An 18,992-nucleotide genomic window follows, 5' to 3' on the forward strand; every position below is an offset into this window, starting at 1 on the left:
ACAGCCGAATTCTACCAGAGGTACAAGGAGGAGCTGGTACCATTCCTTCTGAAACTATTCCAATCAATAGAAAAAGAGGGAATCCTCCCTAACTCATTTTATGAGGCCAGCATCATCCCAATACCAAAGCCTGGCAGAGACACAACAAAAAAAGAGAATTTTAGACCAATATCCCTGATGAACATCGATGCAAAAATCCTCAATAAAATACTGGCAAACCAAATCCAGCAACACATCAAAAAGCTTATCCACCAAGATCAAGAGGGCTTCATCCCTGGGATGCAAGGCTGGTTCAACATACCCAAATCTATAAACGTAATCCAGCATATAAACAGAACCAATGACAAAAACCACATGATTATCTCAATAGATGCAGAAAAGGCCTTTGACAAAATTCAACAGCCCTTCATGCTAAAATACTCTCAATAAATTAGGTATTGATAGGACATATCTCAAAATAATAAGAGCTATTTATGACAAACCCACAGCTAATATCATACTGAATGGGCAAAAACTGGAAGCATTCCCTTTGAAAACTGGCACAAGAAAGGGATGCCCTCTTTCATCACTCCTATTCAACATAGTATTGGAAGTTCTGGCCAGGGCAATCAGGCAGGAGAAGGAAATAAAGGGTATTCAATTAGGAAAAGAGGAAGTCAAATTGTCCCTGTTTGCAGATGACATGATTGTATATCTAGAAAATCCCATCGTGTCAGCCCAAAATCTCCTTAAACTGATAAGCAACTTCAGCAAAGCCTCAGGATACAAAATCAATGTACAAAAATCACAAGCATTCTTATACACCAATAACAGACAAACAGAGAGCCAAATTTTGAGTGCTCCCATTCACAATTGCTTCAAAGAGAATAAAATACCTAGGAATCCAACTTACAAGGGATATGAAGGACCTCTTCAAGGAGAACTACAAACCACTGCTCAATGAAATAAAAGAGGATACAAACAAATGGAAGAACATTCCATGCTCATGGATAGGAAGAATCAATATCGTGAAAATGGCCATACTGCCCAAGGTAATTTATAGATTCAATGCCATCCCCATCAAGCTACCAAGGACTTTCTTCACAGAATTGGAAAAAACTACTTTAAAGTTCATATGGAACCAAAAAAGAGCCCACATCTCCAAGCCAATCCTAAGCCAAAAGAACAAAGCTGGAGGCATCATGCTACCTGACTTCAAACTATATTACAAGGCTACAGTAACCAAAACAGCATGGTGCTGGTACCAAAACAGAGATATAGACCAATGGAACAGAACAGAACCCTCAGAAATAATACCACACATCTACAACCATCTGATCTTTGACAAACTTGACAAAAACAAGAAATGGGGAAAGGATTCCCTATTTAATAAATGGTTCTGGGAAAACTGGCTAGCCATATGTGGAAAGCTGAAACTGGACCCCTTCCTTACACTTTATACAAAAATTAATTCAAGATGGATTAAAGACTTAAATGTTAGACCTAAAACCATAAAAACCCTAGAAGAAAACCTACGCAATGCCATTCAGCACATAGGCATGGGGAAGGACTTCGTGTCTAAAACACAAAAAGCAATGGCAACAAAAGCCAAAATTGACAAATGGGATCTAATTAAACTAAAGAGCTTTTGCACAGCAAAGGAAACTACCATCAGAGTGAACAGGCAACCTACAGAATGGGAGAAAATTTTTGCAATCTACTCATCTGACAAAGGGCTAATATCCAGAATCTACAATGAACTCAAACAAATTTACAAGAAAAAAACAACCCCATCAAAAAGTGGGCGAAGGATATGAATAGACACTTCTCAAAAGAAGGCATTTATGCAGCCAAAAGACACATGAAAAAATGCTCATCATCACTGGCCATCAGAGAAATGCAAATCAAAACCACAATGAGATACCATCTCACACCAGTTAGAATGGTGATCATTAAAAAGTCAGGAAACAACAGGTGCTGGAGAGGATGTGGAGAAATAGGAACACTTTTACACTGTTGGTGGGACAGTAAACTAGTTCAACCATTGTGGAAGTCAGTGTGGCGATTCCTCAGGGATCTATAACTAGAAATACCATTTGACCCAGCCATGCCATTACTGGGTATATACCCAAAGGATTATAAATCATGCTGCTATAAAGATACACGCGCGCATATGTTTATTGCGGCACTATTCACAATAGCAAAGACCTGGAACCAACCGAAATGCCAACAATGATAGAATGGATTAAGCAAATGTGGCACATATACACCATGGAATATTATGCAGCCATAAAAAATGATGAGGTCATGTCCTTTGTAGGGACATGGATGAAGCTGGAAACCATCATTCTCAGCAAACTATTGCAAGGACAAAAAACCAAACACCGCATGTTCTCACTCATAGGTGGGAATTGAACAATGAGAACACTTGGAAACAGGAAGGGGAACATCACACCCCAGGGCCTGTTGTGGTGTGGGGGTAGGGGGGAGGGATAGCATTAGGAGATATACCTAATGTAAATGATGAGTTAATGCGTGCAGCACACAAACATGGCACATGTACACATATGTAACAAACCTGCACATTGTGCACATGTACCCTAAAACTTAAAGTATAATAAAAATAAAAGAATGCTAGCATTCATATCAATAAATGAAGAGATATCCTTTTGTTTATCTGCATTTGGGAAAGATAAAGTTTCTCTAGTATTCTATAGAATACTAAAATTCTATACCCAAGATAGTGCCTGGGGACCTAGAGGGTGCTCAGTAGATATTACTGAATAAGGATTAAAACAAGGAGTAGCCCTGGGTTTTGGAGGCAGTCAATCTGGCATGTGAATCCTAGCCTGATATATGTTATCCATGTGACCTTAAATATTCTGTTTCTCGGTAGGCTATTTTCCCAGGACAATGATGCCTTCTTGCTCTATATTGACATAAATAAGTGACCTAGTGACCTTTCACTGGACAAGGAACATTTGTCTTATGGTGATTTTCTTTCTTTGCCATCACCTAGAATCAGGCAGCAATCTGGCTGGCTAAAAAGGGAAAGCACACATAGAGAGACACACGTATAAAAATTTTATCTCTGGCAGGCTCCACTGTGTTTGGCACCCAGTCATGCTTCCATTCTTGTTTGGCCATATAGGCTATGTAGCTGTTTCTATTTGTGGGTGTATGTTACACTGAAAACCCCTAACCATTCCGATCACTCTGCTCTCCTCATCTCTGTACCCAAGCAGCAGAATCCTAGAAGTGAGGAACTGCTTTTCCACATCCAAACCCCAGGGTTCTCTGAGTAACTGTCAAATCTGTTTCTCCCAGCGCTCAACTGCCCTCTGCTCTCGCCCCTGCCCCTCTGTCACTTATCTTCTGTGTTAGTTAAGTCCACAGCTCTCACCCCCACAAGATTGAATGTAAGGGTCACTACCTATTCATCGACAAATCACCTAGAATAAAATACATAGATGTAGCAGCACATCTGTGTCCTAAAAGCCCAGTTCAATGATTCACAATCCCTGCCCCACACTCCTACAGCAAGAGAATAATCTCTCTAGACATGCCACTCTTGCATTTGCACGCAAATGCATAATTGCTTCCTGTTGCCTCGCCTATCGAATTTATATTCTTCAACCTGATTATCCAGATATTCTGCCAAGACCCTTGACTCTCTTTTCTCATAGCTGAACTCACTGGTATTTCTCACTTCTCTCACAGATAATCTATAAGCAACAAAATCTAAGCCCATTCCCAGTTCTTCATCCAGAACATGCCTCTTTCTCTGGGCCCTAGACATTTTATTCCCTCTCTCCTTTTCTCTACCAGCGTACTCTGCAGATCCTTTCAAACGCTCCTGCATAAAGGAGAAACCACTCACCTAGCTGCTCATTCTTTACTCACAAAGGCCTCAGGCCTCAAGCTCATCCTTTAACTTTTATTTCTCTTTTCAGCAAAGAGTGTGTTGGTACATTCACCTTCCCTCCCTAGGTTGACCAGTTTTTCTAACTGGACCCCAGACCTTTGAAGGTTGTTGCTTTTTCAGCTTGCCAGCTGCACCTAGTACAGAGTTATTCATCAGGAATATGCCCAGGAAGTGTTATTGACTGATAAGCAGCAATGAATTTTTTTTTTTTGTGATAGAAACTTCCCCCAAAAGGGGAATGACTTCCTTAGCTGCAAGTTGTGGTTGTGGTTGTTGTTGTTAACCACGCAGCACAATAATATATTCCTAAGTTTGTTTTCTTCAATGTTTTACACTACTAAGATTAATAAAAGAAATGCTTTTAGGCTGTTGTTTCAATTACAATATACTAGAAAGTGCTAGAGGAAAACAGAAACAAAAATCTATGGCTATGGGGCACTTCTTGAAATAAAAAATGTCTTGCCCTCTCTTTATTCTGGAAAAATAGGAAAAGAAAAATACTCTGTGCTGGCAAGGGGCAAGTTCAGGCATCGAATGGATCTTTTTGTCAGCTGTCATTTGTTTCTACCAAGTGCTACATACCCTTTACCATAGATGAATACTCCTTATGTCTACAGAAAGACCCAGGGTGGCTTGGGGTGCGTTGTAGGCATTTCAAAGTCATTCTTCCTCTACATCTCTGCCTGTGTTCAAGTGCCTATTTTCAATTTGCAGTTGTGCTGGGAAAACGTTTTGATTCTTGATTTAGAATGTGCACTCCCAGAAGGTTCCAAGAGAGTTTCAGGCAGAGAGATAAAGCTTGTCTCTTTATGCTGCTTTCTAGCGTGTGCTCTGTGGCAATAATACACACCCCACACTGTGCTTATATCCCTGGTTTTATGAAAGTCAGTCCAATGCCTATTTGGTGAATCTTTTGACATGCAAGTACTGTTCCCTGAGGAAGAAAGCCAGTTGCAGCACTTTCTCTCTCATCCTCTCTTTGTTTTCCATGTTATACATAATTCTTAGGAAAACCGTAGTGTGAAATGCACCGGAGAAACTAAAATCGCAATGAAAAAGTCAGCTGTGAACAGTTTATCTGACATTGCTCACTACAGTAAAAAGACCCCATTGTATGAAGATAATAAGGCTCAGGTTCTATGCTTTGAGCTAGGGTGAAACAAACACATAGGCATCAACCAGCTGAGTCCCAAATTACCTAGGCCAACTGAGGACCCACAGACTTTTTTCCCAGGTGATATGATGGCAAATAAATCAAGTTCAAGAAAGCTGAGTGAAAGTTCAAATACATTATATGCTAAGGCTGTTAAGCCAAGAACATACAATCAGACTCTGTCTGTAGCCAGGGAGTTTGAGCTCACCTCAAAAACAGCCTTTCATCTAATAAAATGTTAAAAAGACTTCCAAAAATTTTACCACTGTTGCCAAAATCTATCTTTCATCGCTTGAGCAAATTGCTGTAAACTTGTTGGAGAGGAGTTTCTGTATTTATGCAGAATGTTGTCATCTACATGTTGGTATTTGCTAGATTTTATTTCATAACATTTTTTTCCCCAATCAAACTAGCTGGATTGAATTTCAAAATTGAGCTCTCTTTTTAGTGGTGGTGGAGAGGGGGGAGGTTGCAGAGCATCAAATCAAAATCTAATGAAGTTTCTAATGATCAAATAAATAATCACTTGACATTTATTGCCATGTTTGGCAATCTGCAGAAATGGAATAGAGTAGATATGCCTACAGCCCCATTTCCCATAGATTTACATTATGCTACCACACAGAATTAAGCTGACATAAGCTCTTTAAGACTCACTAAAGCAGCAGATTTTACACAACTTGTTTAGACTTTTTTTTTCCTTCTCCATGATCCCATATTCCCTGAATAACTCTTTCTATCCATTTTCCATTCTTTGTTCTTTTGAGAGGCCTGCTGGAGCTTCCCCTTGATGTCATTTCAGGCTATAACCCTGCAGTTTGAGTTTATCTTAGCTGTAAAATGCAACAGTAATTTATATGCTCCCTTACTCCTGCCTCCTCTGAGGCACTGGCTGCCAGCTGTCTACCCAGCAGTTTAAAGAAAGAGCTGTAATGAGCGAGAGTGCAGCAGGAGAGGGGCGGCGCCACATCACATCAGAGGCTTTTATTTCTGCTTCCTCAGTGAGCACTGGATCCACATAAATGGCATTTTCTGGCGCTGACTGGCTGCAGCATAAAGTCCTTCCTCCCCTGCACCTCCACCTTCCCACTCTCGCCTCACACCAGCCTTATGGGGACAGGCTTCATCATCTCTTCCTTTTATTTCTGACTTAAGGAGAACAGAGCAAAAAGATGAGACAAAGCCTGGGGCAGCTGTGATGCTGCAGTGTAGGGTATGAGATCCTAGTGCAAACCTTGCCCCTGAGCACCAAGAACACTTTTGGAGCTGTGAGACAAAGCTTCCCAAGAGCTTGATGCACTCAACACCCTTAGATTTTTAGCTGGGCTATTGAGATGATTTTTTTTTAAATGTAATTCAGTTGAGGTTTAGTCTCTTTAAAAATAATCCAATAGTAGGGTTATTTGCCTTGAGTTTTGTAAAAAATAAAAATAAAAAAAATAGGACAAAGCCATTTTAGTTTAGTTCTGCCTCCAGAATCTGTTCCCCTGGCACTCTCTTCCTCTCCCATATTCTGTTTTTGGGGGTACATAAAATATGCCCCTCTTCATGCACAGGAACCCACACAAGTTCAGGGAGTAAAATTCAGCATAAAGCAGCCACAAAGGAGTTTCCTTTATGCTACTAAAATTAGACAGCTCTCTTTTGCCAGTCCATTGAAAAAAATCCCAATTTAACAAAAGGAAAGGAAAAGATTTTAAAGCCTGTCTATATGTTTAATATTAAGACTGGCACTAGGTAGAAGATAGAGCTACACACTGGCAAAGGATCGGCTCCTTTTCTGTGATATTCCTGAATGTGTTGACTATTAACATCTCCAAGGAAGACCTTGTCACTTTAGGATTCTTATCTCTCACATTCCCTTTAGCTTTGTGTAATCTTGATTTTTGTCCAAAGCTGGTATATCTTGGCAGAGACTGGCAAAGCAAAAGCAAGGAGCTGTGTTGAAGGAGGCTGAGCTTCAGATCAGTGAATCAATCTGAAGGAAGGGTGTGAGCAACAGTTAGCTCTTGCAAGTACTGGTCCTTCCTTAATTCAGTCGCAGCAGAGAGGTTTTAATATTTTTCTTTCTTTGGTCAAGTTCATGGCCACAATTATATTTTCTACTGAGAAATGATTTACTAGTCTGACAAAGACTTCAAATATCTTTTTTGTGACTCTTATTCTTCTATAGCTGAAAAAATATCAGAAAGGTTCTTATGTTTAGAAGATGTAAATTTCCCTGAGGTTTCACAGCAAGGATGGAAATAATAGCTTCTTTCTAACATAATAGCATTGTGATGTTTCATTATAACTGTAATTTGGGGTAAATTTACAAAAAAAAAAAAAACCACGAGAAAGCTAAATGGAATATACTGTCTTTCTCTATTAATCCTTCCATACTTTCTGCAAAAGATATTTTGAAGTCTCTCCAGTCTTTCTCTTCATTTCTCTTCAAATGGCATTAGATTTATGTAGAAGGAAAATAGATCAGAAAGACTCATGTATTTTTGGTGTTTTCTAAATGCACAACACACCGTGATTTTACTATTGAAGAACTGAAATGCAAATGTACTTACTGGTTCTAAGGCTTTTGATGCATAAAGATCCTGGAAGCTACTTCTACTACAAGAGATTATCTAAGAAATAATAAAAATACAATGGAAAGCCAAAAAGAGTGTCCTCTACCCTACTTACATATTAATCTGGAAATAGAGCAGCTTTCCAGACCCAAAGCAACATGAAATACAATGGCTGGGAAAAATGCAAGAGAGGGAGAAGACAACTTTCCTGCCACCTTTAGGAAATATTTTGAGCATAAATCATCATACAAAACAATCATATCTCCTACTTTTTTGGTGTTAGTGGGGGTAGAGCCAAGTAAGAGGATAACAGTGATGGGGAACCATTGCTAATTTAAACTAAGGAAGCAGCTGAATCATTGAAATGTATGTATATGATGACATATTGCAAACAGCATTATAAGAACTTTGTGTTTTAAACTTGGAAGTGATGTTTGATCCTTCTAAGCCAGCATTTGTCTTTTAATAATATTTAAGCATTGATGATATATGTGAAATAGATCATCTTTATACAGAATTAGGCTTTTCAGCATGTAAAAACTTTAATCCACTTTTTTATATACTAGACTTCGATATACTCTATATTAAAGTATCCCAATTAAACAAAACCAAAACAAACAAAATCTTCAACTCCTTGTAAAGGTGTCAATCAGCACAATTACTGCTTTCTAGCAGGAGGACTTTGTGATAAGAGCAGAAAGAAAGATGCTACAGGATAAAAGAATAGAAATGATCTAAAAAAGATGTCAGGAGTAGACTCCACTAGAAGGTAACTAGAAAAATGGATGAATTAACCATTTCAGAAACATGTCCTTTCTCTTGGTTTTGAGCAGGATTCCTAGAGAAAATGACTAGATAAATCAAAGTAAATGGCACCAACCCTAGAAAATAATACACAAAGAATAATGGCATAGAGGTTGGGCAACAATCAAGATGACACATTTATTTTTTCTGAATTTAACGTAATTTTACTAATAGTGGTTTGAGGCTACCCTAAAAAGAAACTCTTCAGCAATGTATGACGTGGTATGAGTCAAGGCTTTGCCCACTCCCAATTGGAAATTTGCCCTGTAGATTAACCAGTCACTTTTAGCACATTCTCACCATATGTAGCAGTGAATTATCCATTGCGATTGCTGGCATAGTAAATGCTCTCATACAGACCCAAGTTTCATATCACTGGGGCTATTATCACACCCCTCTCCCCATATCACTAAGTACTAATTTGTCCTGACAATGTGACATTCATCACAAGCTTTTTCTAAAAATTCTGTAATTTTGGTTCACATTTTTCTAACCTATGTATGCTTGGAATATTTACACACACACACACACATATATACACACAGCCTAACTTTGAATGTGTTCTTCTGTAGAATGGAAATTTCACTTTGCACCTGAGTTAACTGAACAGCAATATGAACCAAATGATTTTCCTTCCGACAGAAATGTAACAGGTAATAAAGCTGTCTTTGTAGTAAACTGAAAACTCACTATGTAAAAGCACTAATTTGGTGACTATGTTAAACACACATTTATATAAAATAGTTCCGGCCCTGGAGGAGCTTGTAACTAGTGTGGAGGCAAAAAAGCTTATAAAACTTGGGAAATAGCCAGCCAAAGTCAGTAATAAGTACCAAGTAAGTAGAGTAGAGAATAAGGGCTCTCAAACTTCAGAGGAGGAAATCGTTTTGGATTGTCGTGGCCTGGGAAGCTTTTGTGCAGCTGGTAAATTATGAATGTAAAGTAGGAGAATGGAAAGGCCTAGGTAAATAAGAATTATGGGAAAGGCACGCCAGGCAGGAGGCAATGGGATCAGTAAAGAGTAGAGAATGCTACAGATGAAAGCAGAGACACGAGCATGAGAAAACAGTCTGTTTGTTGAAGTGAATGAATGGGCAAATATTTATTAAAATCCTACAGATATAAAGCACTGTCCTGTTTGCTGAAGATACAAAGGCAATGAGGTCTTTGACATTCCAGGATCCCTAACAACAGAAGCCAGCTCTATTGGGCAGCATGATGTCATAGAACAGGGAGAGCATGGCCATCAGACAGCCCCAGGTTCCATTCTGGCTCTGTTATCATAGCTATTATTACAGTTTCCTGTGTTTCATAAAACAATAAATACAGAACCACATACATCATAGCAGGGGTCCCCAATCCCCAGGAACCAGGTTCCATCCTGGCTCTGTTATTTATTATGGGACATTGTATAAGTATTTGGAATCTCAGATTCTTCATGTAAAATACTGGCATAATGATGTCTTATTTATTTATTTATTTATTTATTTATTTATTTATCTATCTATTTATTGAGTCAGGGTCTGGGTCTGTCACCCAGGCTGGAGTAGAGTGTAGCAATCTCAGCTCACTGCAACCCCTGCCTCCTGTGCTCAAGCCACCCTCCCACCTCAGCCTCTCGAGTAGCTGGGACTGCAGGTACACACCAACATACCTGGCTCTTTTTTGTATTTTTTATACAGACAGGATTTTGCCAAGTTGCTCAGGCAGAACTCCTGACCTCAAGTGATCCGCCCACCTTGGCCTCCCAAAGTGCTGAGATTACAGACATGAGCCATACTGTCTGGCCAACAATGCCTCTTCTATAACTGTGTTATTACAGGAAATAAATGAGAAAATATGTGTAAATGGAAAGACTCAGTAACTGGCATATGGTGACCATCATATAAATCATATCTGTTATTACAGCTCACTGTGTTTCACAAAACAATAAATACAGAACCACATACATCATAGCAGGGGTCCCCAATCCCCAGGAACCAGGATACACAGCAGGAGGTCAGTGGTGGGCAAGCGAGTGAAGCTTCATCTGTATTTACAGGCACTTCCCATCGCTCGCATTACCGCCTGGGCTCCACCTCCTGTCAGAGCACTGGTGGCATTAGATTCTCATAGGAGCTCAAACACTACTGTAAACTGTGCATGAGAGGGATCTAGTTTGCAGGTTACTTATGAGAATCTAATGCCTGATGATCTGTCACTATCTCCCATCAACCCCAGATGGGACTATCTAGTTGCACGAAAACAAGCTCAGGGTTTCTACTGATTCTACATTATGGTGAGTTGTATAATTATTTCATTATATATGACAATGTAATAATAAAAGAAATAGGGTACATAATAAATATAATGTGCTTGAATCGTCCCAAAACCATCCCTCCACCCCATCTGTGGAAATATTGACTTCCATAAAACAGGTTACTGGTGCCAAAAAGTTGAGGATCGCTGCATCATAGGGACCAAACCAATTTAACACAAATTCATTGAGGACCTATGATGTCCCAGGCATCATGCTAGTTCAATTACAGGCTGAGAACATGGAGTACATCTTGAAGGCACAGAACAAGGAGGCAGTCTAGAAGAGTAGTTACGAGCATGGGTTTTGAAAACTTTTGACCTGGACTCAAGCTCTTCAAATTTCTAGATTGCAACCACAGACAATTTAACCTTTCTCAACCTCATTTTCCTCATCTTTAAAACAAGAATAATAATAACTACTTCTTTGAGATTTTGAGAGAAGTCTATGATAAAATATATAAAGAGCACATAGAAAGTGCTCAAAAAATGTTATCTGCAATTGAGAATGTCCCGTGAACTCATGTTCACTCTCTGCTATATATACCCTCCTTCTCACCTCTCTTTTATGGGTTTGGAAGACTAATTTCCAGCTAGCTTTCCTCATTGGAAGGAATGAGGTCTGGGGAGATAGAAAGAATCATGTTAATAGTAATAAAATACAATAAGAACAGCTAATGTTATTGAGAGCATATTGTGTGCCAGAAACTGTTGAGTGCCTGCCATGTATAAATTCATAGTAATAGGTAAAGTATTTCAGTAAAACATTTATTTGTACAGATTGTCATTCTAATGAATTTTATGTCATTGAAAAAAAGTTTTAACCCAAAATAATACTGGCACAGAAAAAATTTTGGCTGTCTGCCAAAAGGGCAGGGCAAGGAAAGAAGAAGCAGAATTCATCTGTTTTATTGGGCTATTTTGTTTCTACTGAATCCAGTTGTACTGTGGTGAAAGCAAGATAGCCACACTTGTGAGAGAAAGAGGAACTGTGTGACAATGTCAGCCAGCAGTTTATAGTAACAAACCAAATGAATACATAAACTGATGGAGATACCCAGTGTTCAGTTTTCACACCTGGTCAGTCTCTGCATTGTAATTAACGAAATGAGAAAGGGCATGTTTAAGCAACTAGACTGTGGCACCCTTGAATATTAGAAGTTAGATGTGGTGTTCAATGTTAACCTGTTTCATAAAGTTGTCAGAAATAAAAAAGCTTCATTCAGTAAGCTGCATGACTGCTGCTCAAAACTGCATGCATTTTTAATTGAGTTTTTTGTTTTTTCTTTTTGCAAAATGAAAATAAGAAACATACTAGAGATAATATTTTATTGCATCAGTAAGTGTTTGTTTTTTTAAGAGTTTTCTAGATTACCATAACAATTTTGCTTAGAAATACTGCATAATAGAGCTCTGGACATTTGAAACTTTTTTTCAAAACCTTATACATTTGGACTTACAATCCACACTGATCCTATAACTAATGTCCAAACTGCAGGACGTAATTTTCTTTCTCTTAAAGTAAGACTTATAAACCATCTGAAATAGCTCTGGACCTCAAATAATATTTAACAGGCAATCATATAAGAATTAAAAGAAAATGAATAGGAAATATATCATTAGTAGTTCTTTTACAAGTATAGAGAGCTTTCAAAGTGAATGGCCAATTTGTTTGGCAAAATGACAAGGTTGGGTGCTGGCCCAATCCTATTTCACAAAAGCCTATTTTGCAATAATTGTGGGATTCTGACAGTAATCCTAATTCAACACTTACCTCATTCTAGAGTTTCTTTTGGAAAATATATTGAGTGAATGATCTAAGTCTTAGAAGCCCCAACACATTCTGTGTTTAATCAGTCACTCTCAGCCACAAAGAAATGTGGCCTCTGTCTTCAGCAGGGAATATTTTCTTGGCCAGAACTAGACCTCAGGGTCTAACTTAGAGATAAATCCATAAAAATATCTATATAGAATTTCCCTGTTAGAGGAAAAAAGTGGAGAAAAGTGAGGTTTAAGACTGTATTTATTTTCCTTATAATTTGCTTCTGTATTTTCCAGGTCCTGCCTTGCTTTTCTCCTTTTTGTTTTCCCAAATTTTCATGTTCAACATGACCAGTCTTTTCATTTTCATTAGTTTCTGCTTCATCATATGCTCCTTAGAGTGTTGTTTTCTCCTTTCTGTTTCTAGATTCTCAGATCTATTTTGGGACCTAATATATGTGTGTGTGTGTATATGCATCTATGTGCATATCTACAGATTTGAAATTAAGGTAACTTCAAAAGGTAGAAGTTGGAGAAGGTAACCACAGACAGGGAGGTCATGGTCATGATGTCTAAGAGCCATTGTCTGTTGACGAGGAACCAGAGACTAAGAGGGCACTCTCAGCCTTCAGTCATCTGTGGGCTAGGTGCAGAGCCAGAACCTGATCCTGGCTCTCTTGACTCCAAGAACTTGTCCGCTATGCAATGCTGTAGTCTTTTGAAAAATGTCAGAAGAAGCATTAATAGAAATACCAAGATTAATTTCTTATGCTGTACTTCTTCCAACACCAATTCACTCATAGCATGAATGTGTAAGAATAAACGAGTAAGTGAAGGTTGAAGCTTAAAAGATAAACAAAGGAAAGGAAGCAAACACTTTAGAAGAGTCAAATTATGTTACCTGAGCCTCTTAGGCTTAAGGTTCAAGAAGTGAAGTCAGGCAACACAGAGTTACCACTTGGTTTAGAATTCCTCTGAATTCCTTTAATCCCTTAGGCCAGTTAAAAGGAAATGATCTGACTGTTCTGCATCTGCTAGTGATTGAAGGCAAATGGGAAGCAGTGTGCAAGTTCCCGTTCAAGAAATATATAGTGCACACGGCTATTGTGAAGGTAAACACTGCAAATCGCAGCCAACCCAATCTGACTAATAAACGCATACACACCTCCAACATATGGGGAACTGATGCTTGAGCAGACACAGAAGGAGTTACCAAAATCGTGCCAAAGAGACAAAATGAAAATAATTTATTACATAATGTGTGTGTCAGTTCCTATGTTATCCTCAATATTCAGTCTATTATAAAGAAGAGAGGGTTATATTTACAATGAAGCTCTCCTGAGAGCTTCCCTACCCTTTCCTCTGCATTGGTTCTCCAAACATTCTTCCAAGGACATCGATGTAATGACGTAATAGAAGTCTGATCATCTAGGGAAACTTCATAGGCATTTAAACCAACATTACTGGCATGTAGCATTGGTAAGATTCCCATACGGCTTGTAATGGGCTCTAAGTAAAAATAAAATTTGTGTTTACCAAGGGGTGCTATCCATAACAAAAGGAGGTAGTTAGGCCAAACTATTTGCACTTACCCTACTGGATCAATCCATAAATTACCACAAGATGGGTATTTATTCCTTCTCTGCATGCTCATGTTAATAACACTTTGTCCTGCCCACTGTGAACTAGAAAGTCAGGCCCCTAAAGAGGAGCACGATCATGTGGTTTAGGCTGAAGTGGTGTTAGTTTTGTTCGAGCTGTCATTTTTGGATCCAAGGGTTGAATGGGAATCTTCATTCTAAGCCAAATGTGTCCTAAGCCAGAAATTTCTTGGCTCCACTCAAACTTAACTTCAAACTTTGGTTTGCCAGAGGAGAGAGAAAGAGCCAGGCATGGAGAGGAACAAATAGAGGGAGAGAGAGAGAGACCTTTGAGAAAAACCATTTTAATCTAAAGAAAATAAAGACACAGATTGCACCTTTTGCAATCCCCACATGCTAGGTGAAAACCAGAGATTAACTTAACATTCATTTTTGTACCTTCTCATTCACATTTCTCTTTTCAAACCAGCCAGTATTTTGCCCTCCTAGTGTTCAAAAGCAGAGCAACTCAAATTTTTACTCTGACAATCTATTGGTATTGTTGGTAATTTTTCCTCTATAATTAACTTTGAAAAAGTTTTCTGTTTGGGAAAAAATTTAGCTCACCTTCAACTTTGATTCTAGCAACCTCCAAAATTGGCTCACTTTATACAATATCATGGCTAGATTATATTTTAGATTTCTAAATAAATATACCAAAATCAATTTTTTTTGGAAAAATGACTATATTCTAATGTAAAGCCTGACACAGTATTTGAATATTAACCATTCCAAAATAGAATAAATGAATAAAGTAGATCATCTTCAAAATGAATAAAGTAGATCAACCTTAAGGAGAACACGGAATTCTTAAAGCATTCTGAAATATTATACATTTTTTCTAAACAATTTGAATAATTGTGTCAAGTAAGTGAAGAAAGAGTAATAATAAAGGAGTTGTTACATTCATGTTCATGTCACATTCAAGAGCCTGTGAAATTGTTTTGCACGGGACTTTAAAATCCCAGACTATTTCTTGCTGTAACTCAAAAGCAAACACCTACATATTCACACTCTGTGGTCTTTTCCAAATACAATCAGAGCAGCTTTGAAAACTCTCTGGAAAGCAAAATATCTTTGGAAGAAAAAAATCCTCAATATAATTCTCACTATAGGACTTTGATCACTTTGGAGATGTCTGGGTCTAACAATAATAGTATATTGTTACTTAAGAAATAGAAGTTCCACTTAGAAAAATCTGACATAGAAGTTTGTCTTGATTTTAAGAGAAAGCGTAACAGAACAATCCTCTTCCTTATAGTTCAGGATCTCCAATGTGTAAGCAGTGAAAAGAATCTATGCATCCAAGAAGTATCCAGTTGCTGTGACCAAGTCTTCCTTTCCTGTGAGTTTTAGGTTTCTCTTGGGGCTTCTCACCTTGCTCACCCCTAGGAAGTTTGCTCTTCTTTTAAGGCTTTAATAAAAGCTAACCCTTTCTTTCACTTCCCTTAGCATGATAGATATTTCTTTCACTTCCCTTAGCCTGATAGATTATTTCCAGTGTAATATATCAAATATGAAGTGTTAAAAACATTAACTTAATAGGTAGGAATAATGAATTCATAGTAAGAAGCATAAGAACCATCTTCACTGAAAGGATTTGGTCACAAGGGCCAAAGAAGCCAGGAAAGGTGGTTCTTGGGCTTCATACTTGGGGAGGTGCTACTGATATGGACAGGAGGCAAGGAAATACTGGGTAGAAGAGGGCAGTTCCCTGGCAAAGGCCCCATGCTCAAACCCTGGATACCTGCAGCCCTAAATGAGAACAGGCATTCCTGTTTTTGCACCCCAAAAGTTGCCTTTTGGCCCACCATGCCCTCTATCCTGCACACATATAAACCCCAAACCCCAAGCTCCAGAAGCAGACCAGCAGGTGAGGAGATGAGGAAAGCAAGCAGACAGACAGTGGAACAACGTGGCAGAGAAAGAGGGAAGAGGAGGGACATTCAGATGCCAAGAGGAGTTCGGCTGGGGCCAGAGAGGAGTCCGGCCGCTGGGCAGCCCGGCTCCAGAAGAAGATCATCTTCCCTTCCAGCTCCCCATCCATCTCGCTGAAAGCCATTTCCACCACTCAATAAAACCTCGCATACATCCTTCAAGTCCGTGTGTGACCCGATTTTTCCTGGATGCTGAAAGAGAGCTCGGGATACAGAAAGCTGTCCCCTGGTCCTTTACCCTTGTGAAAAAGCAGAAGGTCCATTGAGCTGGTTAACACTCCAGCCGTCTGCGGGTGGCCAAGCTGAAAGAGCTTTGTAGCTTCGTAACACTGGGGTTGCCAGCACCCATCTCTAGACAGACACTAACGCAGGGCCAGAACCCAAAGCCCTAACCCCGGCCTCTACATCTGCCCATCTGCATGCTCCCCTTCTCGTAAGGGGTTTGAGCAGTGGGGCAACCAAACAGGCAAGCCACATCCCTGTTGCACGTCCTGCGAGAAGAATCAGGGAACTCTTCTGTTTCAGCACTTACAGGGAAAGTACTTCACCTAAAATAGGAAATTTAGTTAAATGGGCTATGTGACAAATGTCAACTATAGTCCATGCTGTGGTTCTGAAAACATTAAAATATTCCATTTTTGAGTCTAAAATGCTGTGGTCTGAATAAACATCCACTTTGGGGAAGTGGCCTCCCCAAATTTCTACATTGAAATCCTAACCCCCAACATGATGATATTGAGATGTAGGGCCTTTGAGAGTTGATTAGGCCATGAGGGCATAGCCTTCATAAACAGGATTAATGCCCTTATAAAAGAGACTCTAGAGAGATGCCCCACGTAGGGACATAGCAAGCAGACACTCTCTTTGAGGAATGAGCCCTCACCAGAACCCAACCATACTGGCATGCTGATCTTGGACTTCCCATACTCTAGAATGATGAGAAATAAACTTCTGTTGTCTATAATCTACCCCATTTATGGTGCTTTATTACAGCAGCCCAAAGAGACAAAGACATTAAATACCCTGTATTAGTCCATTTTCAAACTTCTATAAAAAACTGGCCAAGATTGGGTAATTTATAAAGGAAAGAGGTTTAATTGACTCACAGTTCAGCATGGCTGGGGAAGCCTGAGGAAACTTACAATCCTGGTGGAAGGCAAAGGGGAAGCAAGGCACCATCTTCACAAGGCAGCCGGAAGGAGAAGTACCAAGCAAAGGGAGAAGAGCCCCTGATAAAACCATCAGATCTGGAGAGAACTCACTCACTATCAGGAGAACAGCATGTGGGAAACCATGCCCATGATTCAATTACCTCCACCTGGTCTCTCCCTTGTCACGTGCGGTTTATAGGGATTATGGGAATTACAATTCAGGATGAGATTTGGGTGAGGACACAAAGCCTAACCATATCACACTCCAACAAAAACAAAGTGCTACTGCTTAACACAAATGTGCTTGTCCTCCACTCCAGAGGAATAATCAAAATTCTCATCATTTAATGTATTTAGCATTCTTTCCAATAGACTCTAACCTGGGAGCTAAATTTTCATATAAATCATCTCCAAGATATCCTAAATAAGACACTGAGAGCAACAACAAAAAAAGAAAGGGTTGAAACATCACAGCAGTAAAGAAAATACTGACTGATTCTACAGTTTTTGTTTCTGTAATTGTTATGAGGTTATAGATGGTAATAAAAACTTCCTTCTTCCACTATCCCTTCTACACTACGTTTGCTTTCCTTCAGAATGATCTCAGCAGATTCAGGTTCTTTGCCTGGTGAGGTTGCTCAATACTTCATTAATAACGAATCTGTCTCTGTGAATATTCTATAGGCTTCTATAGAGTAAGCAATTCCTGCACCAATACGATACTCCTCTCTGCTACCATTACATAACAGCAATTCTATTTCTTTTGATAACTAAGAAATAATCCCAGTAAGCAGAGAGAAACTCTTTTTGCCGATTTATTCAGTGACATGAAGTAACTATAATGACCTTAGCTTCTAATTCAACAGGACTATTGTTATATCCTCTGGTGGAAACATTCAGACATTGGGTCCTAACACCTCTAAACCAGTAGAGTCTAGGGAAAAGGAAATGTGGTGCAAAAATTTGGGAAGCAAATCATTAACTGCAAGAATGAAGAAGCCACTCTCACTTCTGTCCCATTGTTGCCCGGATTTATATTTTCTGGTCATGGGAGAAAAGTCACAAAATATTGGCCATTGGCTTGTTCTAGAACAAATTCTGTAAAGTGGATGCCAATCTCATAAGGTCTTCTAGTAGTTGCAAAAATTAAGGCATCGGTAGACATTTTACCTTTCCATGGGTCCAAATATTGTATAGATTGTGATAAGTAAAACATTTAATAATAAATTAATTTTAAAAATCCCAGAGGTGAGGTTATTGGCAGAAACATGGCAGACAAGGAAAGGGAATCTAAATACAGATATTTGTCTATTCCAGAAGAAGAATAATTAAGTATACTAAAATGATCACCATATGGTTTCCTGACTCATGTAAAGTATGGGACCATATCAGGTCTCTGGATTGGCCACAGTGCTAACAAACTGGTCCCCTGTGACTGACAGTCGATTAGCCTTGGCACAGTAAGTGGACATTGGCAAGCCAATGAAAAATTTTACTCCTTTATACTGTGACCATGTTGTTCATTATCCCTTTGAAAAAGCATTAAGGCGGCTTCCTTGCCAGAGAAGGCGGCACACTGACATCCATGTAGTAGATCATGTTGTCTACCTGAGAAAAGAAAATCTCCTTTACAGTGGAGGCTTGCCATGTTCATTCATACATGGAAAACACACATTTTTAACTTCTGAGAAGTTCAACAAGATAACTCTTACTCAATCCTCTTCGCTTCTAAACAAAACCCAAACTCCCACTCTGCTGGAAATCTTACTCTCCGCAATTACACAAT

The sequence above is a fragment of the Pan troglodytes genome, chromosome 4, assembly GCF_028858775.2.
Source record: "Pan troglodytes isolate AG18354 chromosome 4, NHGRI_mPanTro3-v2.0_pri, whole genome shotgun sequence".
Classification (NCBI taxonomy): Eukaryota; Metazoa; Chordata; class Mammalia; order Primates; family Hominidae; genus Pan; species Pan troglodytes.